This window comes from Peromyscus maniculatus, chromosome 1, assembly GCF_049852395.1.
Source record: "Peromyscus maniculatus bairdii isolate BWxNUB_F1_BW_parent chromosome 1, HU_Pman_BW_mat_3.1, whole genome shotgun sequence".
Classification (NCBI taxonomy): domain Eukaryota; kingdom Metazoa; phylum Chordata; class Mammalia; order Rodentia; family Cricetidae; genus Peromyscus; species Peromyscus maniculatus.
The window spans coordinates 169,184,025-169,207,697 of record NC_134852.1 but is presented as its reverse complement, the minus strand read 5'-3'; positions in this window follow the sequence as shown (position 1 = coordinate 169,207,697).

Sequence of the window (23,673 nt, the reverse complement as noted above, 5' to 3'; positions counted from 1 at the left end):
GGTATGGTATGGAATCCCTGAGAACAAGCTAGAAGATACAATTGCTAACAGCCAGTGAGTCACTGGAGGCCGAGAGGTGAGACGTGGTCTGCCTTCCCAGCCATTACAACTATGCATGCATGCAATTGCTCTGTTGGTTCTAACTCTGACATAATCAATCTGGCATGCAGCCCAAGACACAGAAATTGAAGGGCAATTAGGAGCCCAGTGAAAAATGAAGGGTCCTTTTGTCAACTCAGAAGAGAAAAAATTCCTTATCTCTTCTTCTCCCCCTTTCCTACTCTCTTTCCTGGATCTGCAAATGCAGAAAGAGTGCAGTCCTTCTTGGGGTAACAATCCTTTAAAGACCCCGGGAAGCTTCACCAGACAGGCAGGGAGTGAAGGGTTTGACAAAGAAAATATCGCATATTTAAAATGCATATTGCATAGTTAAAATGTGTGTGTAGAAATAGGCAAAAGGGTCTGTGCTGTTTCACTAGATAAGAATGTGCAGAAAGTATTGACCACAGATGAACTGCGCACAGATGACTGCTGCCTGAGACTGCCTCCCTACAGACCTTGGATTTTAACTAAGCTTGCCTCCTTGCTCAGCTGTGTGCCCTAAAATCACCCCCTCATTCAGTGGTATGTAGAACAGACATGCAGAGTTTCCAGCTTGCTGGTTGGTCTCCACCAGAGCACACGGTCCACCCCATGCCAGCTTTTCTGTGTGTGTGTCTGTGTGTCTGTCTTTTCTCCATGACCTTGTTGCCCCTATCAGGTGAAGTCCAAAGCTGTTCAGGTTACAAAAAATTGGCTCTTGAAATGCAAGTATCTGTGGCAGAATGGAATCTATCTGGGTACACAATGGAAATTAGTCTCTTTTCTTTGGGCTTACATTGTTTAGCTAATGCGTCACATTGTTGACACACTCTCCATGATCCCTACAGTGACTGAGTGATCAATGGGAACGCTTAGTGAAGGAGAGTACAAACCAGGATGTTTCTGCAGTCCCATGTTTCTTGGAATAGTTGGATGGGAGGTGTTGAAAATGCTGGGGTTTGGAAATTACTAAATGGAGATAAAGATTCTCTAAATGCAACGATTGGCTAAAAGAAACAAAACTGGAAACGTAGAGGAAGAGCATAGTGGAGCTCAGAAGATTCCAGAAGTTGGGCGTTTAAGTTAGAATGGGTAAGGTGGCTGAAGGTGGAGTCTGAAGCATGGGTTTCATGTCTGTCTTGACATGGTCACTTACTGGAAATACTTTCTTCTACTCTGGACCATTTAGCACTCTCTTTGAAGTCCATGAGCATTTTAGATCGGATGGACTTGGTTCCAAATCTGCCCCTTACTGTGCAGGAACTGCAATAGCAAAGACTTTGGGAAAGGATCCCTCAGGCACCAATGAGCTTCCTCAGTGGGAGGGTTGGCACAGGGTGTGAAGGCTGAGTTGGGCTACACTGTCATCATGGCGTTCTACGGCCATGCCACCCTGAACGTGCTTGATCTTGTCTGTCCTCCTGGCCATCAGCTCTTGTGAAGAGAAACTTCTGGCTTCAGCAAATTTAGGCTAAAAGGCTACTGTTGATCCACTGAGGGGTTTTTAATTGTGGCATGATTGGTATTTCAGGCAGGATAGTTATCTGCTGGCTTATCTTGTGTATCATGGAATGTTTAATAATATCCTGGCTTCTACAGAACAGATATAAAAGAACAGGATAATTGCCATCAGCTTCCAAGGCAGCTTAGAGAGCCACTGATCTGCTAGACTCCTTGCCTGGGAGAAGCAATTTCTTTCAGAATCCCAAGAAGACCTTTTACAATTATTTGGTAAGGAAAGAGTGGAGCTTTGGTCTGTGGAACAAAGAAAAGGAAAAAGAGATGGGGGACTAGAGAGGAACACAAAGGAAGAAAAAAGGGTGTCACCGATGAAGGGTGATGTTTGGATCCACTTGCTCATGATCCCAGGCTACAGCTCCCACACAAATCTGAGGCCTATGCAGAAAATGAACCACTGAGCAAGTAGCAGAGGCTGGACTTTGGGTAACAGCTTGCCCGTTAAAGCACCAACTATCCTGGTACTTCCATTTGTTTGTTTGTTTGTTTGGAGACAGGCTCTTTCTTTGTAGCCCTAGCTGTCCTGGAACTCACTCTGTAGACCAGGCTGGCCTTGAATTTGCAGAGATCAGCCTGCCTGTGCCTCCTGAGTGATGGGATTAAAGGCATGTACCAACATGTCCCCCCGGCTAATCATCGTGGTTTTTTAACCAAACTCTATGTGCCTTGAGCTTTCAGAGAACTGCACATATTTTCTCACTGCTTCTCCTCTGAAAGGCAATAAGATAGGTGATAATATTATCCCTGGTTTGCAGATTAAGATATAAAGGACCAAGGAGAAACTGGACCCTTCCAGGTGCAGATACAGGATTTGGGTGTTTGTTGGTTGCCCTTTTAATTGAGGTACTGGGGATGGAACACGGAGTGGCTCATGCTAACATATGCTTTGCTGTTGAACTATTCCTCCTACTCCAGAAGAAGGATTTGAGTGAGACTAACTGTGGACCTCTGAGCAGAGAGTAGGAATGTTCCAGCTTAGATGGCCGTCAATCCAGGTCCAGTAGAAACAGAGCGCAGGAAGCCTACCCCACCTCCTGTGGCAGCCCTGGTACACATGGATCTCTGTGCCTCCAGGACTGACCTTGGACCTAATGCTGGTCTGCTCTGGGAAGGCAGCTGCCTCCTGTGACAGTATCCCACTCTCCAGCTGGTGCATTAATTTGCTATTCATCTCCTCTGCTCTCCCTTGGCCTGCAGGTCACCAGGCTACTCGATAGCACCTTGGCCAGAGACTCGGTGACTAAGGAAAGGAGAAGAAGAAGGAAAACTTAACTCTTGTTACCTGAGGCGGCACCTGAAACCAATGCCCACAAAGGGAGTTTTGTGTTTCCCATGAATTTAAAATGTTCTCGTCACTCATGCTACCAAATGTCCCGAGCTGGTGATTAAAGAAAGAAAGCAATCATTGTTCAAGAAGGGTAGTTTATGAAGAAAACGTCATAGGAAACATTTAATACATTAAAACCTTAATCCCAAGGAGCAGATGGCAAGGAGTGAGGGTGCTGTATCACTGTGCCTGCCTTGATTGGCAGGCAGAGGAGGTGTACAGGAAGAAGAGAGCTGTGGAAAGGCCCCAGATCTTCAGGGACTAGGCATGGAGTGTGAGTGGTCTTCTTTTTGATTGATAGGCTTGAGTTACTGAATTTGTTCACTGGGAGGGTCTTTCCCCACAATGCATCTTATTTTAATAATTTTCATGCACAATCAGGCATAGGCATATGTTGTTAAAATTCTTTCCCAGGGAGAAACATAAACAACACATATCTCTCCTTTTAAGGTTCCAAGGACAAACAGAGGCACAATTCTGCTGAAGTTTACTCTGGGGAACCAACGAGTTCATTAAGGTTTTGAGTGCTCCTCCCTGCCACAGGAAAGACCCAGAAAGCCTTTACCCAGCAGGAACGAGAGCTTCCCTGTAGCCACATAGATGGAGCCTCCTGCCCATGGACCCCAATCCTCGGCTGTATACTCAAGTTCCTCCCTGAAGCCATAAGCAATTAAGGCAGAGTTGTGTGCAACAGGTGACAGGGAGCAGGTGGATCCTCAGATAAAGTCTGTGACCCTCTCCAGTCTTCCATGAGAGGTGTAAGTGGCCCATAAGCCCAGCTGTGATAAGCCTTTTGCAAGGGGCCACAACTGAATTCCCCAAGATGGCAGCTGATTGACTCCTAGGATAGTCACTCACAATAGCAAAGTATGGTAAATAGGATTTTCCCTAGAAGTTCATTCATAGGGCATGGTTTGACTTACTGTGCACATATCCAAAATGTGTCCAGATGAGATCAGCCTTGTGCACCTCATTGCAGGTGCTTCAGGAAGTGTTTGGCCATGAAAAGGGAGTTGCAAGAGTCAGTAGGTGCCATAGGTCAGAGTGTCCTGAGTGCTTGGCTTCAGAGTGTTTGTGTGTGCAGCTTGATACAGGCGAGGGTCTTAAGTTGCTAAGTGCATTTTTTAGGAAAGATGTGTGTGTATAGCTGAAGTTAAGAGTGGTCCCCAGTTGCTAAGCTTTCTCTACATTTGCCTGTTCCATTACTGGGAGTGACCTGGGAGTGGAGCTCAGTTAATAGCATGCTTGCTAAGCATGCACAAAGCCCTGGGTTCAACCCCCAACACTGTCTGTACAGGATATAGTGATGCATGTGGCATGTCTTACATAATCCCAGCATCCAGAGGTGGAGGCAGGAGGATCAGAAGCTCAAAGCGATTCAGGGTGACATAGCCCATTTGAGATCAATCTAGGACATACAAGCCTTTGTCTCAACACAACAAACCATCCTGGCTTGTAGCCTAGAGGTGCACTGAATGCTTGCTTACAAGCTGAGGACCAATTTTACCTTAGCTGGGGTGGGGGGGTGGTTATTCTATTACATTTCTAATGTTAAAAGTGAAATGAGAGGTGAAAGTTCCTAATTCTGACTTGTATTTCTTCTTTCAATTCAGTCTTAGAAACTTCTTGAATGTCAATAAGGTAAAATTTCTCTTCTGTACTCCCCCACCCCAACTTTTCTAAGATTTTCAGAGAGGGTTGTTACTACTTTTTTGAATTAAAAAAAAGGGGGAAGAATTGAGAAGAAGGTGAATGGGCTGGGCAGCAAGTAGAGTACCATCTACAGCTTATGGCCATGGGCCATGTGCAGCAAGGGGCGGGACGTCCTCCTCTGCTCTTCGGAAGTTGTTTAATGTGTAGCTTACGGGCGTGCAGTCCATGCCGTGAAGGAGGGCAGTCCAGACTAGCCGGTGTGCACAGTAGAAATCGCAGGTTGCATTCATGGTGGCTCACACTAAGGTTCTAGAATACTTATTTATTTTTTTTAAATCATGAAATAGCTCAAATAGAAGCAGTGTGGAGGGAAGGCCATTAGTCAGACCAGAAACGGAGCAAGGCAAGAGAATTTGTTCAGAAACTATGCAGTTCTAGGGGAGGAAGCAGGCCAGAGCAGAGAAAAGCTAGATGCTTAGTAGCATAGTGAAGGTGGAGGCTCCAATATCACATAAGGTTCAGGGGTTGTTTGCACAGCACAGGCCTTCTCACATATGCTGTCTGTGTTGTGTGCAGTTCTACATACAACTTCTATGCATGTCTCATTAACATCTTAAATCTCCACGCAGAGCTGGACATTTAGGATTACCATGGGTCTCAGGTCATACACTCTGGAGTACCTCTGTACCAGCGACTCCAACTGGTTCTATATTGGCGTCAGCTGGGGGTGTCCAGTTTTCCTCTTTATCCTCTCCTTTTTCTCATATCATTTTCTCAAAAGTTACAGCCTTTGGATAAGTCCTTCCTGGGCTCACCCTCAGGCCTGCTCTTCTGCCTCAGTGCTCACCACCCTGTTGCACAGTGTTGAAGATTCGTCTGCGAACGGACCATTCCTGACGATGAGCATGTTTGAGAGCGATTGCATGTTGATGTATTGGAGCTGTGACTCCTAAGCCTTCCTATAGGCCGAGCACACTGACACGGACCACCTGGAGAGGCCATGCTTAGCACAGGCATCACAAAGCAGCAGTGTTCAGTGTTCTAGGAAATGCAAATGACCAAGGAGCCTGGCCCTATCCCTTCTGAGTTAGTCAACCGCTGCAAAAGATCCAAGAAGAGACGGATGTTCCTTCTCTGTCCAGTCCTTCCTTGTTCACCCTTCAGGACGCAGTTGGCTGGTGAACATATGCTTACTGTGTCTGAAATAAAATCAGGTGTGTTGTTTTAGTTACTGCTTCTGATGCTCTGGTAGGAACAAAATGCATGTTATAACACACTCACTGAGGTTACATAATGTGGTGGTATTGTGTTCCCCAAAATATTGTGTACCTTAATAAACTTATCTGGGATCAGAGAACAGAAAAGCCACTAGATACTTAGGATAGGCAATGATAGCACACGCCTTTAATCCTAGCATTTCAGAGGTAGAAATCTCTCTGGATCTCTGTGAGTTCAAGGCCACATTGGAAACAGCCAAGCATGGTGACACACACCTTTAATCCCAGAAAGCCAGCCTTTAATCCCAGAGAGTGGTGGTAGAAAGCAGAAAGATATGTAAGGCATGAGGACCAGGAACTAGAAGCATTTGGCTGGTTAAGCATTTGGCTGGTTAAGCTTTCAGGCTTTGGAGCAGCAGTTCAGCTGAGACTCATTCCGGATGAGGACTCAGAGGCCTCCAGTTTGAGGAGACAAGACCAGCTGAGGATCTGGGGAGGTGAGGTAGCTGTGGCTTGTTCTGTCTGGTTCTCTGATCTTCCAGCTTCACCCCAATACCTGGCTCACAGGTTTGATTTTATTAATAAGAACTTTTTTTTTTTTTTTTTTTGTGGTTTTTCGAGACAGGGTTTCTCTGTGTAGCTTTGCGCCTTTCCTGGAACTCACTTGGTAGCCCAGGCTGGCCTCGAACTCACAGAGATCCGCCTAGCTCTGCCTCCCGAGTGCTGGGATTAAAGGCGTGCGCCACCACCGCCCGGCTTAATAAGAACTTTTAAGATTCCTTCTACAACATAATAGTGTGGAAATCTAATAGTTCCACTCGAAATTAACTGTTCATATGTTTGCATTTAAAATTGAGTGGGGCTGGAGACATGGCTTAGTGGGTAAAGGTGGCTGCAGCTAAGCCTGATGCCTGAGTTCCATGCCAGGGACTCAGGTGGTGGGAGGAGAGAACCTACTCACATCGGTTGTCCTCTGACCTCCACATGCCACACTGTGGGATATGCATGCAACACACACACACACACACACACACACACACACACACACACACACACACACAGATAGACAGATAAATACAGTTTAAAACAGATGTGGTGACACATTCACACTTGTAATCGCATGTATTGGGAACCTGAGACAGGGCAAGTTTGAAGACAACCTCAGGTAAATAACAAGACGTCTGTCTTATGATAAATGAACGAATGAATAAATAAGTAAATAAATATTTAGCACCAATATTTCTTAATAAAAAAATGATAAATTCATGCTAGTCATTGGAAATGTTTTCTATTTAGAATGACACTGAATACCAATTATGAGAAGTACATCATTTTATTTTAGTACATTAAGTGGTATTTTCCCTGTGTTTTGAACAAAGTCTTTTTTTTTTTTTTAAATTTTACTTCGTAGTACAAAACTTATTTTGCTTTCCCTGTCCTTGGTTGGACTGGAGACCATATTTTGGGAAGTCACAGCCACATTTTGAAGCCAGGCCTGATAGATATCAGAGACTTATTTCTCGGTCTTATCACCAAGGTCTACCTACCTTGCATATGACATTTTTGCTTCTGTACTTTAGTCACCGTATCTATGCGATACGAATTACAATCTTCCCAATCAGAAATTCAAGAGACAGCACTTCTTCCTGGACTCATCCTTCCTTCCACAGACCCTGGGTTACCTGCTAGCCCCTCTGCTCAAGTTGGAACGTGTCACTCTTCTAAACGGAGCCTATACGTGCTACCCTCTATCACATAACCAGCATTAACATTATAGATGTTCTGTATTGAATGGATACGAATTCCCTACTTCTGTTGTTGGGGGCTTTCGGTCTTTTTTGGGGGGCTCACCACTCAGATCCCAAATAAATCACAGATAAAGGCTTATTCTTAATTTTGAATGCCTGGCCTTAGCTTGGCTTAGTTTCTAGCCAGCATTTCTTTACTTTATCCCACCTGTCTTTTGCCTCTGGGCTTTTCCCACTCTCTTACTTCTGTAAATCTTACTCTTACTCTGTGGTTTGCTGTGTAGCTGGGTGGCTGCCCCCGATGTTCTCCTTCTCTGGCTGCTGCTTTCTCTCTTCACTCCTCCATCTCTCTTCTTCCTCCTCCCAGATTTCTCCTTCTATATATTCTCTCTGCCTGCCAGCCCCACCTATCTCTCTCTCTCCTGCCTTGCTATTGGCCATTCAGTTCTTTATTAGACAGGCACAGTAACACAGCTTCAGAGTTAAACAAACCCAACATAAGCAAAAGTAACACAGCTTAAACTAATATTCCCCATCATGCTTCCGCCAAGCAAAGAAAAATCGACTAAAAGTTATTTCGAATGCTGGTGTAGAGAAAGTGTGTGTTTCCTTCAGAGTCATGTTGTCCAATGTTAATGACATTCTCCTCTCTCTTTCTTGACCAAATCATGCTTGTCCCTCAAGGAGCAGCCACGTACATTGTTTGGCTTCTGGGGTGTTTGATGCTAGCTCAGGCTGTGTCCCTGCCGGTGTCTTGATCCTGCTATTCACCAGTGCCTCTCTTGTAAATGGTCACAGCATTTGCCATCACTCCATGATGCAGGAGGAAGAGCATGCGCATGCTCGAATTCCCAGGAAGATCTCCAGGTTTGGTTCTGATTGGCCGAGTTCTAACTAACATCAGTTGAATTGTGTGAGAGGTTGATTAACTTAAACTGAAGATTATTTAAACTGATTGCTTTAACAAAGGGGAAGTGAACTCTACTAATGCATTACATTTTTTTTCTTTTTTTGATGTTGGGAATGGAACACAGAACCTTGACCATGCTAGGCAAGTGTTTTGCCACTAAGTTTTAACCCTCAGCCCCCTCTCATTTTAAATATAAAGAAAGAAGTTCTTTAAAGAGAGGGGTGTGTTCAACCAGTGACAGAGCTGGGCCTGGCCCATGGTCATATACAGTACCATCTTATGATGCCATTTGGGAAGGTTGTTCTCATATGCTTTATCTCCTTTTACACACTAAGTTTCCAAGGGCCAAAAATAGTGTCTGTCTGTATCATAACACTTAGCTTAGGACTGTCAAAGGGCAAAAGCTCAAAAATTTAATTAAGAGACTTTAATTGGCTTTGCTTTTTTATCCCATGTGTGTGCCTGTGTGTGGGTGTTTATGTGAGTGTGGATGTGGGTGCATATGTCTGTGTCTGTATGTTTAGTGGTCAGAGGACAATCTCATGTCATCCCCAGGAATGTTGTCCTTGAGACAGAGTCTCTCATTGGCTCAAGACTCCCTAATTAGGCCAGACTGGCAAGCCAGCCCTAGGATTATAAACATGCACTGCTTTTTACCTGAGTTCTGGAACTCAGGTCCTAATGATTGTGAACCAGGCACTTTCCCCACTGAGCTCTCTCCCAACCCTGGCTTTGTTTTTGATTCTAGCACTGTGCAGTGCTCTGTTGCATTTAATGGAATGAGTTGCTCCAGTGGGATGTGCAGAAGAGGTTGTTTGCGTAGTTATAAAGAGCTGGACAAAGCAGAAGCAATAGAACGCAGATTGGTTGAGTCAAGGTTCCTTTCTTTTGAGATAAGGATGAGAGACAGAACTACAGAGAAATAACAGGCTGGTTGACATCTTAGTTACAGTTTCTGGTGCTGCGATAAAACACCAAAAGCAACATCAGAAGGAAAGGGTTTCTTTAGCTTACATTTCCACATCACAGTTCCTCACTGAAGGAACTCAAGGTAGGAACTGAATCAGAGGCCGTGGAGGAGTGGGGCTTACTGGCCTACTCCCCAAGGCTTGCTCAGCCTGCTTTCTAATACATCCCAGGATGACCAGCCCAGGAGTAGAACTGCTTATAATGGGCTGGGACCTCCCACATCAAATATTAATCAAGAAAATGCCCTATAAACTTGCCTAGGGAAAATGCCCTACAAACAAGCCAATCTTATGGAGACATTTTCTCAGATGAGGTTTTTTTTTTCTTCTCAGATGATTCTAGCTTGTGTCAAGTTGACAAAAAAATAGCCAGCACAGTACTCCAGGATATTCCTTTTGCCTAAGGATTAGAACAGAAGGAACTTCATTACCATATTACTTGAATATGGCCTGCTTATGATATTTGTCTGCACTAAATTTCAGTTTGGTGATGGAACTTAACATGAATAACTCGATTTTGATTTTCAGTCTGGTCCTATGGTGCCTGGTGCAGGAGCTTACTCCAGAAGAGAGTCCTCTAACTGTCCTGGAAGGAGTGAAGAGGTTTTAAAAAGACACCTGGGCTACTCCCAGACCATTGAAACAAAGGACCTCAAGGAACTGGAAATCCCCCAGGAATTTCATGCTGAGGGAAGGAAACTGCAGAAGCCTGGTACCAGCCAGAGGGGAAGCTTGTCTTCCAGGAAGGGATTCACATCTCCTGCCTGGCGGGAGAGACTGGAGCTGAGGCAGTGATGATGGGCTCGACCACACCTTAGCCTAGAATGTTTAGTTATGCACAATTATTGCCTTCTCTTTAAATCTAACACTGATTCCAGGACTTGGGGACTGTGTGGGGAAGGGAAGTGTCATTGGACCTCTTTGTTCTTTACCCAATATGGTCATAGTAAATGAATCTCTTTTTACTGCTTTTTGCTATTAATTTATGGCTTATTTCTAATGATAATGGTTGACTGTCATAGTTTGAATGAGAATGGCCCCTTCAGCCTCGTAGATTTGAATGCTTGGTCTCCAGTTAGTGGAATTGTTTGGAGAGAGTTAGGAGGTGTGGCCTTGTTGGAGGTGTGTCTCTGGGGGTAAGCTTTGAGGTTTCAAAAACTCACACCATTCCCAGTTAGCTCTCTCTGCCTCATGCTCATGGATCAAGATGTGAGCTGTCAGCTACTTCTCCAGTGCTATACCTGCCTGTCTGCTGCCATGCTCCCCACCGTGATGGTCATGGAATCTAACCCTCAGGACCATAAGCCCCCAATAAATTCTTTCTTCTACAAATTGCCTCAGTCATGATGTCTTATCACAACAATTGAAAAGTAACTAAGACAGTGACCAAGTTTGTTAGGGATGCCAGAGCCTAAGTTCTCACCCTGAGAGTTCAGACAACATTGCTATAATTTTAATGAGACAATAATGAAAGCTTAGCTAAGGACTATAAGCACATTAGGCGTACTTATAAGTATAGTTATATATATATTTCTTTCATTTATTTCACTATAAAATATATATACATATATATATATATATATATATATATGGAAGAAATGAAAGAAAGAAATCTGTTTATTACCAAAGTGCAAAGCAAAATTCATACAGTAAGATAGACAGTTATTTTTTATTTTACATTGCCTTTTAAAACCATATTTATTAGTGTGTGTGCGTGTGTGTTTGCACATATGTGTGATGTGTATGTGCAGGTATACATGTCTTGTGGAGGTCACAGGACAGCTATTATGAAGTTGGTTCTCTCTTCCAGCTTTTTGTGGGCTCTGGGGATTGAACTCAAGTTGCCAGGCTTTAGAGACCAGCCCATCTACCCCCGGAGCCATCTCACGAGTCCCAGACTTATTTCTTGTGGTGTGATGAAGCAGACCTTTTCCTTTTCCTTTCAGTAAAAATGATACACTAATGTAACCTGAAAGTCTCAGACTTATGAGTAACTTTTGTATGTCAGAACACTTTCAACAGATAATAAATAGCATGTACAGCTGTGGGTAGTAGAGTGCTCGCAAAGAAGGCACAGGGCCCTGCGTTCTAAGCCCAGCACTAATTATAGTTCTAGATAAACAACATGGAGCTCTTATCAATTTGAGAAATGCCTGGAGTCTGGAAAGATTAATTTCTGCTCTTACTAATTAATTCCCTATACAACACACACATCACTTGCTCTTTAGCAAGGCTTGCAATTTCTTGCTGAAATCTAGACATGACTTCTTTAAAAGTAACTTCTAAAGAGGACTTTTGTGTGAAGCTTTGTCTGGCTGGACTTTAGGCTCTCGGTGTGCTGTTTGCTGTCATGGCAGGTATTAGAAACCAAGGTTTCATGTGGTTCTTGTGGTGTACTTGTTATGGCCTCTCTGTTGCCTCCGAGTCTCCCTAGAGACTGCTTTAATGGTCTCCAGGGACTTATTAAGGGGTTCTCTAGGGTTCCACTACAGACCTTACTCAGCCGCCCTATAGATGTGGTGAGGCGTAGGTGTGGGTGTGCTGTGCTCATGCAGTCAGCCTGTGCTCTGGAGCTGGCCCTTACCCAGTGCCTCTCTCTCTGTTTGTTTTGTTTTTCCACCTCAGGTGAGACTGGAAGACTCTCGCTGTTTTTCTTCCTTCCGCTTAGTTTGGCACTTGAGGGCAGGCCTTATGGAAGAACAGAACATTCTGGACACATTTTTAAATGGCAGCTGGATATAGACTATAGTCCCAGCACTCAGAGGCTAAAGCAGGAGAGTGGGAAGTTCAAGGTCAACCTGGGTTGTACAGAAAACTGTCTCCAAAAGCCAATAATAAATGAATAAATTAATTAAAGCAAAATGGCTCTGTTTCTTGCTGAAAGCATTTCCCTTGACCTTTACTGTGAGAACACAGTAGGGTCACTTAAAATAAAACGCAAGAATGATTTTACAGTTGCCCCAATTTCCTGTGGAAAGACCCCTCTGCGCTGTGCAGGCCAGTGGCTTAGCTCCACCCCCATCCATCATCCCCCGGAGCACAGCAGTGGGCTGCATTCTGAATGTGGCAAGTTTACAGGCTTGATTCTGGGGAGATTGACTCATGAAGACCACGGATGTTCCCGACGGCCAAGTCGAGGCTTCTCTCTGCTGCTGGAAAAGCCCGATATTCATCTTCAACTCTGCCCCAGGTTTTAACCTAGAGTGGTCCACGCTGAGCCTCTGGCAGTCAGATAGTAGTAGTGTGGATCTTCCTAACCTGGTACTGGTTCCTCTGGAATTTCTTCTCTTAAGCTCTTGCTTTGTTCTCTGTAACTCCCTGTATCTGCCTGTTTCTCCAAGTCAGCGCAGCTGTTTGCTCTACGGCCACAGTTCTACCTTGGATAGAATGGTTGGTTTTCAGTCTGCAAAAGTCTTCTTGTTAGTGATCAAAAGAGATGAATTCCAAACTCTTATGATAAACCAAGAAGGAGAAGGCTCTCCGTGGGAGGCTAGCTGGGAGACCAGCTCCCACATTTTACCTTAGGGTACTCTTGAGGACAGAGGGATAAGATATTTAGATAGAAGGATAGAGGGGAGAGAAACAGATAGAAACACAGGACAACCTCAGGAGGGCCTGGATCCTAATCCACCAGTCCCTCCTGTCTCTGCTAACGGGCTATTTATAGGCATGCCAAGGGGTGGAACAAAAGACCTCCCCCTAGCTCAGCCAAGTGTAGAACTTCCAATCACCTAGAAACCATGCACATGGTCAAGCAATCCTCTAATACAGCTCTTCTAGGTAAAGTAGGCTCAGATCTCCTTTGTGGGCCTCCACACCCATTTCATTTTAATTTAAGGTCTATGAATTGAATTTCAGACACAGTCACTCACATGTCCTCCTGTATTGGCCTCCCAAGTGGTAGAGGACAGTTGTGTGCCACCAGACTGGGTTAGGCTTGAGTTAGAGACTAAGGGGCTGGTTAGAGACTGTGGCAGTTGCTTTTCTCTTCTCTTCTGAGCCCCAGACTCTGTTTGAGGACTCTGGATGGTGTTTATCATTTAGCTTCGAAGTCATGCAGTTCTTTAACGTGGGCAGAACACAGGCTGACTGACAGGAGGAGATAATGTTCCTGTGTGGGGAGTGGATGAAGTCCCGAGTGAATGTGTGTTGTTGACATGAGCATGGCATGTCAAGGGCCCCAGTGCCTCAGACCCATGAGAACGGCAAGGCCTTCCCTGGGTCAGGCTCAGGGATGTGGCAAGGCCTTCCCCTGGACTGAGGGTGAAAGTTGACGGTGTGTGCAGAAAGTATCAGCCTCAGCTTTCTCCTTCCAGATGACTAGACTAAGCCTACTCCCCTACAGAGATCCCCACCCAACCACTCACACACCAGGATTAGCTAACCACCACTTTGTTTAACTGTATGTAACAAATGGAGTGAGTTTCTGGGGGGCAGGTGCATCTCCACTGGAGTGCATGGGCCACCAGATCCCAGATAGTCTGAAGATGTGGCTGTCATTTCTTCATTCCCTGTAGCTCCACTCAGGCCAGTCCTAAAGCCGTGCAGGTCACAGGTTCCCTCTTCTAGCTTCTTATACTATGGCAGGTAATTTTGGCTTATTCCTGGATAATTCATCAACCCATTTATTGTTGCTTCTTACTCCTGGCTAGAAGGGATTTTCAAAAGGAGGAAAAGATGCTTTTAATTTCTTTTCAAGTTAATTCTGTACGGCCAGTCTCATAGGTCAGTTAGCTGGTGCTACAAAACAAATTATCCTGACTCTTAGTGGATACTACAAGAAATGCTCATTATCTCGGTGTCTGAGTCAGGCATTGTCTGCGTAGCTGACTCCGTCTCTCAGTCAGCTGAACTCAAAGCTTGGCTAGGGGTGCAGATACCTGTAGGCCTATCTTGGGGAGCATCCATCTGTGTTCAGATTTGCTCATGTGGTTTGGGCAAGCCTCCCAGTTCTCTCTGGCTGTTCTAGATAGTAATCCCTTGCCACACGGGATTCTCTGTTGGGAAGCTCTCAATATGGCAGTTGGCATCTCTCAGAGAAGGCGGAAGAGAAAGAGAGCAAAAAAAAGATAAAAGTCACCACTGCTAAGCTAATTTTGGAAGTGGCATTTTCTCCCATTTGCTGTGTTCTGTTTGTTAGCATGAATCACTAGATCCAGCCCACACACAGAGGAAAGAAATGCACCAGGACATGGACGCCAAGAGGCGGAGATCGTTCAGATTCTCTTCCAGGCTGCCTATCACAGGTTGTTAATTAGCACTTCCTAGGCCAAAACAAAGGTTCAAGGCCCCTGTTATGAAAATGGAGTGAAGCTCTTGTGTGGGAGGCAGATTCAGCTGGGTGTCCGGTAGAGGGAAGAATGAAACAGAGTCTGGAGATCGTGGTCGGTGAGCTAAGAGAGGCCATGTCCAAAGTTAGTGGTGGCTCCCGGGACTTCAGGAAATCCACAGCATTGGTTTCTTTTGCAGAAGCATTCTCCAGGGCAGCAGAATTTCTGAGGAGATAAGTCTGCATGCTTGCTTGGGGATGTTATACATCTAATACTGGAGTGTCTGGAGCTGTGGAGAAATTGCAAGGTCTCTTCAATGGCAAAAAAAAAAAAAAAAACTATGGAGCCTTGGTTGGGCATTGTTCTAGACAATGAACTTCACAGTAGTGATTGTGATTTACCAAGGACCCCACAAATTTCCTAGGCAATTTTTGACAGATTTTGCCACTGAACGGTAAAGGTTGCCTTGGTAGATGCTAGCAGTGGGAGTGTTACAGTCCTCACAAGTGGGTAGAACTTAGCCCACCAATGGTTGACTGATGTGGGAGGGCCCAGGCCACTGTGAGCAGTGTCACCCTTGGCCAGGTGGTGGTCCCAGAGAGGTATAAGAAAGGCAGCTGAATGGAAGCCTGGGAGCAAGACCATACATTGTGTTCCTCTGTGGTTTCTGCTTCAGTTCCTGCCTCTGGGTTCCTGACTTGAGTTCCTACCCTGACTCCTCTTGGTGATGCAGTGTGGCCTGGAAGTGTAAGATGAAATAAATCCTTGTTTCCCCCCTTTGGTTTTGGTTAATGTTTTATTATAGCAACAAAAAGTAATGCACCTCCCAATTTTGTTTTGTTTTTTGAGATGAGGTTTCTCTGTGTAGCTCTGGCTGTCCTGAAACTCTTTCTGGAGACCAGGCTGGCCTTGAACTCTGAGATTCGCCTGCCTCTGTCTCCTGAGTGCTGGGATTAAAGGTGTGGGCTACCACTGCCCAGTTCATGCTTTCTTTTTTATATATAACCCACAGTGCCGTTATATATTTAACAACACAGAGAGTCCAATTAGAGCTGCACATATGGGCTCAGAGTCACCCACTAGGGTATGAGAGACCTTGTCTCTTAAAATCATCACCTTAGATTCTTAGCATTACAACTCATGAACTGAGGGTTGGGAAAGTAAACACATCCAAGCCAGAGCAGAAGGTTAGAACAAAAAGCAATTTTTGTTTTGTCTTGATTTTGAGCTGGGATCTCACACGTTTTGAACTTGCTGTATAGTCAGAGTTGATCTTGAACTTCCTGATCCATTCTCCTTCCTCTAACTCATGAATTATTCCAGATACATCTAATTCAGAAACATTATGTATATCTTCTACCCTGGAATTGTTTATTATTTCTGTCTAGGAGGAAATGCAGGCATGACCCAGTGGCCAGCCGACCTAAATAAGAAGCACGGCAATCATGCTCCTGAAGTCAGAACACTGTACTCCCTATATCTCTTCCACATAGAGACTCTGGTGGTATGAGTGCTCACTGTTCAATTTGAGGTAATGTGCTAACCAATCACAGTCGGTAGGCTTCTGATATATGTCTGGAGTGGTTCATCTCCATGCCCTTTACCAACCCACAGCTATTGTGGTCTTATGGGGGGGGGTCCTGGTAATGAGAGCACTTATGTAGTCTTGTCTATGTTAAATTTCTATTAGGTTTATTCATTTTTGATGTGTAGGAGTATGCACCTGTGTAAGGAGGTTGGAGAACTCGCAGGACTTGGTTCTGTCCTTCCATCATGTGAGTTGCAGGGATCAAACTCAGGTAGGTGAGCTTGGGAGCAAGAGCCTCCACCTGCTGAGCTATCCCACCAGCCCTTATAACAACAGGCGCTGCTCATGCCTTCCGCAGGAGCACCTACCTGTCTGTAGCCGAGAGGAGTGGAACTACGCTTGTCGGACTAGTGTCAAAGAGAAACAGAAGCTGGAGCTTCGCCGCATGCATGCATGCTTCGAGGATCCTTCGGACGCTGTCTGCCTGGTTAAATACAAAATGGGAAGGACACACTGAAGGCAGTAGGAAAGGCAAGGTTCAGGTTGCCGTCAGGCTGCGCGGCTGTTTCAGGATGCAGTTGTTTGCCTCCACTCGTCTGTGTCTATGCTCTTCATGTTCAAGCTCCTCGGGGTGGTACAATGCCTTTATGCAAGTTCAGACCTACAGTCTTCCAGATTCACCTGCCCTAGAAAACAGGGTAATGACCACAAAAGGCTCCTGAATAATCTTACCAGGTTCCAGTCACTATCCATTTCTGAACTTATTTTATTACTTATTTGTTTATTTATTTACTTATTATTTATTTATTTTTGAGACAGGGTTTCACTATATAGCCTTGGCTGGCCTGAAACTCACTATGTAGACCAGGCTGGCCTCAAATTCACAGAGCTCTGCCTGCCTCTGTTTCCTGAGTGCTGAGATTGAAGGTATGTGCCAGCCATGCCTAACCATCTCTGAACCTATTATCCGTGAATGGAACGGTCCTCTGGGTCAGACCTAGGGCAGATTTCCATGTGGATAATAAAGGTGACTGTGGGGCCAACTCCACCTGTACACAGAGGTAATTTCCCTAGAAATGAGTATAGCTCATTACCGATACAACTGATTCCTATGAAAAGAAATAATAACGGACACACAGTCTCTGTCTTCAGAAATCCTGTAGTTTTAAATGTAACAAGCATTTTAAACAACTTGCCTTCTAGGTTAGTTGAAAGGACTTTGAAAAGTCTTCTTGATCCCTGGCCACCTGCTCTGGCAGATGTTATGTGGGACAGAGATGAGCCATTTCTTCAGGCCTTGCCTAAGTTGCAGATTAGTAGATACAGTGAATGACTGGGTTGTCCCAAGCCACTTAGATGTAGAGCCATAATGAATGAATGATCCAAGAAGTATTAGCATTCTCGAGAGGGGCAGACACAATCGAATGAATATGTAGTGCACAGCAACTGAAAAGATTAGCTTCCTGAATGGAGCAGGGTAGTCCAACAATGGCTGTCTGCATATGGGCAAAGCCAAAGACCTAGCAAGCTGCTCAGACCATGAAGCTGGACACCTCAGCAGTCCCAATGTGACACCAAAGGCCAGGAGGGTCCCTAGAAAGCCGCTGGTCTTCAGTCTACATTGGAAAACCAAAGAACCTGGGTTCCAGTGAAGGATGGCCACAGCGGTAGCCATGCAGATTACATGTATCCACCAGCAGGAAGTGAAGGCAGGCAGGCAGGCAGGCAGGCAGGCAGGCAAAAGCAGCCCTGCTTTCCCCTCAGACCAACAGAAGGTGCTGCCACCCTGGGCAAGGGCTTCTCTTCCTCATCTAACCCCTCCTGAAAATTCCCTTAAAGATCCAACCAGGAGCATTTCTCTCAGTTGATTCCAGATTCATTCAAATCGACAACCATGACTAGCCATCACACAAAGGTGGGTTTGAATTTTTAAATTACAAACGTATTTTAAAAATTAAAATTCTATGACTAATTTGGAAGAGAAATTAAAGTTTAAAACATAGCAAGAGTTCCCATTTGTGTTTCTATTGCTTAACCCCTAAATTTTCAAGTCTTCTAGTAGTCACTTGCATCCTCTCCCCAACTATCATAACATCAGCAGCTCTAGACCAGTTTCCATGGAAAGAACAGGAGGCAGATTGATAGCAGAAGCTGGGCATGGATTCTAAAGGTAGTTAGTATTGGCAAGTGCTTCATTTATTCATTATTTCTTTCCTGCCAGCTCAAGGATTCTTTACTGATTCTGCTCTCTCCAAAGCTCAGGAGACCCTGACCACATTCCCTTTGAGGAAGGTCTGCTCCCAAATTCCGTCTTTTTGTATGATTTACCTCCACATAGTAAAGGTGGGGCTCAGGATGAGATTGTTTCCTCTTGCGAGCACTTTGACCATTTCTGTACTCCCAGGAAGGACTTGGGAAGGTCAGCACTCCCTATGCAGTTAGGGAGAACTGTCCTTTCTGAAGGCTAGCCTTCAGTGACTACTATCACATTCCCCAATGAACCCGATGAGCTTCCTGTTATTTCATTTAAGAGTTATTTTAAAGGTGTCCAAGGAGGCCAGAAAACAGCACTGGATCCTTCATAGGCAGTTGTGGGCTGCCCGATGGGAGTGCTGGGACCTGAACTCAGGTCCTCTGCAGGAGCAGCAAGCACTTTCAGGTGTTGAGGCCTTTCTCCAGACCTCCTCCTAGTGTTTTTTGTTTGTTTGTTTGTTTGTTTTTGTTTTTTGTTTTTCGAGACAGGGTTTTGAAACAGTAGTTTGGGTGACTGTCCTGGAACTCACTCTGTAGCCCAGGCTGGCCTCGAACTCACAGAGATCCACCTGGCTCTGCCCCGCAAGTGCTGGGATTAAAGGTGTGCACCACCACAGCCCGGCATCCTCGTATTCTTTGACCTGAGGTAGAAGCGGCTAACAATATCAACTAAAAAGAAAGTGCAGTTGACGGCTCTTTGAGGTGGGTGTGCTTTCTGTCAGAGCATGACCGATTGCTGCTTGTCCTCTCCTGCCTCAGAGGAGAGAAGGGAGCAAGGAGAAGACTGTTCTAGTCAAAACTGTTGAGCTTGGCCATAGCTCAAAAGAAGTGCACCTGGCTGAGCTCAGTGCACCACTCCCCAGAGCTGTGCGTTTGGGAATCAGGCATCCCCCGATGACTTCATTTTCTCAGATCACCTCAGACACAGAATGAGGTAGAAAACTGAACTGAGTTTATTGCTGAGAACATGGCCTGGCTTAGTGTTCGTGGGCACAGGAAAGGTAAGAGGGATTGCATGGGCATTTGTGGCCTGGGATCACTAACTGGCAAGGACACAAAAAATTTCAGATGTCAAACTGAAAAATTATAAGCCATTAAATAAAAATAATGGCTACCTTCTCTGAAAAATGAATAAAACATCATAGCCAAGCCCATGAGAGGAGAAATACATAATATGCTTGGCTTTTGAGAAATGCAAATAGAAACAAAAATATTTTCCTCTACCAGAATGATCAAGATTAAAAAGCTTTCAAAGCCAAATGCTGGTCAGCATTGGCAAAGAGCCTCTTTGTGGCCAAACTCTAGCCGGGTTCCCTGCACCCTTTTCTCAACTTGGCTTCTGGCTTAGCATGTCAGTCACAAGCTTGGCAGCATAGATGAGACTTAAACACTAACCTAGCTTCTAGAAGTTCCAGGCTACGTCCCCAGGATGACCTCAGCCCCCTTACTGTGGCTGCCCAGGGATGCTCAGGCCTGGCAAAGGATGCTCTGTATTTTGAGCTAGCACAGGCCCTTCACCACCCCTTCAAAGAACACTGATTAACAAGGGCTCATGGCTGTGAATCTGCTTCCCACCCACACAGCTTACGATAAGCTTCTGTGTGCTTCTAGGAAATTATCTGAAAGATTTCTGCACTGGAAAAGATGTTCAGAACACAAGATGTCCTTACTGTCTCTCTCTAGGTAGCGATAGACAAGTATATGTGTGTTTCAGAGGAATTCATCCAGAAAGGTTTTCCCTAAGCTGAAGGGTGAGCGGCATGGCTTTTACTCTCTTTTCTGGCATCATGTTTTGATGTATTTAGTTGTAAAAAGCACATGTCTTTTCTCTAAGAATAAAAGAATACAAGTCTGTTTTATTTTTATGCTGAGAAAATGGGTTACAACAGCAGATTGGAGACACTGACTGGGCAGGGGCCCTGGCTTGGTTCTGGCCTTGGTGGTCTCACTGCCCAGCTCTGATACTGAGGACATCACAGGAATGTCACCTTCCAGCTGCAAGTTCAAGTGACGACACTAGGAGACAACAGTGCTCTTTTGTCTTCTTTCTACCTTTATAGATTTTCAATTAAACATGTATCATGAGTCACTGCCAATGGTGACAAAGAACCAACCAACACTATTAAAATGTGTTTATTATGTTTATAAAAAATTCTGGATAGCCAGTATAGATTTTATTATTTAAGAAGTTATATACATACTTATCGTATACTTACTTGTTATTTTGGATATGTGTGTGGGGGTGTGTGTATGCCACGGTGCAGTGTGTGGTGGCGGGGGTGGGGTGGGACAGAGAACAACTTGGAGCAATTGGTTCTCTCCTACAACATGGGTCCTTGGAATCAAACTCAGATGTCTAGGCTCAGTAGCAAGTGCCTTTACCAACTGAGCCACCTCAACAGCCCTAGAATGCATTTTTGAAAATCACTCTTAGGTGAGAAAATAATTTTGAATGTGAAACGTGCAATTACCTCTTATAATGGAGAGGGAATCATTTCTCTGCTAGGTTTTACTAGCTGTAAAGCTATTTATGACTCTAAGTGTATTATGTTGCTCCAATGGCAGGAGGTCCAGTGTCCTTGCTGGGGCTACTGGGTGGGAGGCAACTTTCTTCAGTAAGTTTCCAAACAGATGAGCTCCAAAGCCTGAGCATTGTAGGGTTGTATTGACCATCATAGGGGACAACAATTCAGAGTAAAGCCATCCACAGAAGTGAGTCAAACTGACAGCAGAGAGAATCTAAGTCTTGGTCATGGGCTTTTATTGGAATGAGAAGTTTGATTTGACTCAACTTAACTTTTGGTCAGGTTTCTATGACTTGCTTTCTCAAGGGTACTGACTAAATACATGACCCTTTTTTGGACATTTACTATGACTTCCTAACTTGATGACACACCTCCTGTCCATGATCCCTATGATCATGGACCCCTGGGCCTGATCCCGTCTCACCTTTATTTTTATTTTATGTGTATGTGTGTTTGCCTGTATGTTTGCCTGTGTACTACATGCATGCAGTACCTGCAGAGTCCTGAAGAGGGCATCGGGTCCAATGAGACCGGAATTATAGATGGTTGTGAGCCACCATGGAGGTGCTGGGAACCAAACCTGGGTCCTCTGGAAAAGCAAACATTGCTCTTAAACCTCGAGTCATCTTTCTAGCCCATAGGTCTGGTATCCCTGATGCATACATAGTTTACTCTGCATGACTTCTAGTTTTGGGGAGTCTGACATCTCCTACCTCATACATAGATTACTACAAGATTACTCCAGCCAAAGAGACCATTTCCTGGGTCTGTGTCACAAATACTGTGACTTGAACTTAAAATATGTCTAACAAACATTGATTAGTTGGATAAGTGCTGTGAATGAACATGAAGATCAGGTAGTGAGCACTCAAGAAGATTCCTGCTGGAGAAGCCATGAGTTCTAATACATATGGTTTGGAATGTTTCCAGAATACTAATGCCTTAACTATTATATTGGCCACACATTAATTAATATGAAGGCTTTGCTTTTGGCTGTGGGGAAGTCGAGGGATGAAGAGGGCAGGTTTACAGCTTCAGTTTGGAGCCTGCAGATTTAGACACTAAGCAACAGGATGGGTAGGGCTGCTCAGTCAAACACCAACAACACGCTAGAGACCAGTGGGATGGGCGCTATGCTGTATGCAATATTGCGAAAGACCAGGCTGTTGAGAAGCATTCCTTTGTGCAGAGTGCCTGGGACTACACTGCTTATTTTATTTATTTGCCTGGGACATTTGTATCAGTCATATTCAGGCTTCCTAGATGAAAGTATGTTCCTGTCTGGTATCAAAGGTCCAACTGGCTGGGAGACCATCCATGAGATGGGGCTGAGGTGCTTCAGGATGGAAAATATCAGTGAGAACTCATGGGCTTCAATACTTGTAGAGACAGACATAAAGATGTGTGTGCGTGTGTGTGTGTGTGTGTGTGTGTGTGTGTGTGTGTGTGTGTGTTCTCTAGCTCAATGTAACTAAAAACCCTGATTTTCTGTGTAACAAAGAGCACATTCAACCAGGGCTCTGGAAAGAAGTTGAGGAATTCCCAGGCTGGGCTGTGGATAATTACAGTCACATTTGGAAATATCTTATGCCAAAGTAGAGAATTATTCCAAGACTGATGAGGACTTATCAAGGCACACAGAAGCCAGACTGAAACAGCCTGATTACAGGGAACAATTTGAGGACCAAAATAAATAATCCCACTTACAGAGAGCCTATTGAATAAAGTAAGATTTTGTAAGTTCATGCCAACAGAACTATATTAGTAAATTAAAAGTCTGATGGGCAACAGGCTATCTATGCATACCCAGATCTCTACCACAACAAAATCATTAATTACAAGGGGCAGAAAAGCAGTTTTTTTCCCAGTAGGAAAGCCTTACAACACTTTGTAATCAAGTATTCAAATGAGCATCTGTAGGGTGCAGTTGGAAAGTCCTAAGTCAGTTCTGATGTACTGTTGCCAAAGATGAGTAACCTGAATCCAACAGCTACAGCCAAGTTGAGGGACACCAAATGGAACAACTGTAACGTTCACAAATGCCAGGGCTGCAGAAGTCATGGAAAGCCGAAGAATCATGCCACGTTGAAGGAGACTAAAGAGGCACAAAGACTAAGTATAAATGTGGTCTGGATCACATCCTTCTCTACAAAGGACATTCACTGAGACAATGGGTGACACTTGAAGAAGACAGGGATTGAACGGCAGCATGCTGCAATGATAGCTTCCTGATGAGATGTCTTTGTGGGTAGGATACACTGGATACTGGCTGATGGTGAGGAACTCTGTAGACAACCCACTCCTAAATGTCTTCTTCCCTTTCCTTCCTTGCCTCTCCCTTCTTCCTCTTTATCCTCTACTGCAAGGCATTGAACTTCTGCCTCTGGAATGTCACATGTCCTGGTTATAGCTCCATCCCTGTTCTTGCAATGCTTGAGATAATCACTAAACAAAAATAAAAACCAAGGGCTAGAGAAATGGCTTAGCAGTTGAAAGCACTTGCTACTTTTCTGGAGGACTGGAGTGATTCCCAGCATCCACATTAGGTGGCTGACAGCTATCTGTGACTCTAGCTCCTGGGGATCTGACATGAACCTCTGGCTTCTCGGGGCACCTGGATTCACACCCACATGCAAACGCAGCCACCTTCATACAAAAATAATAAAAATAAATCT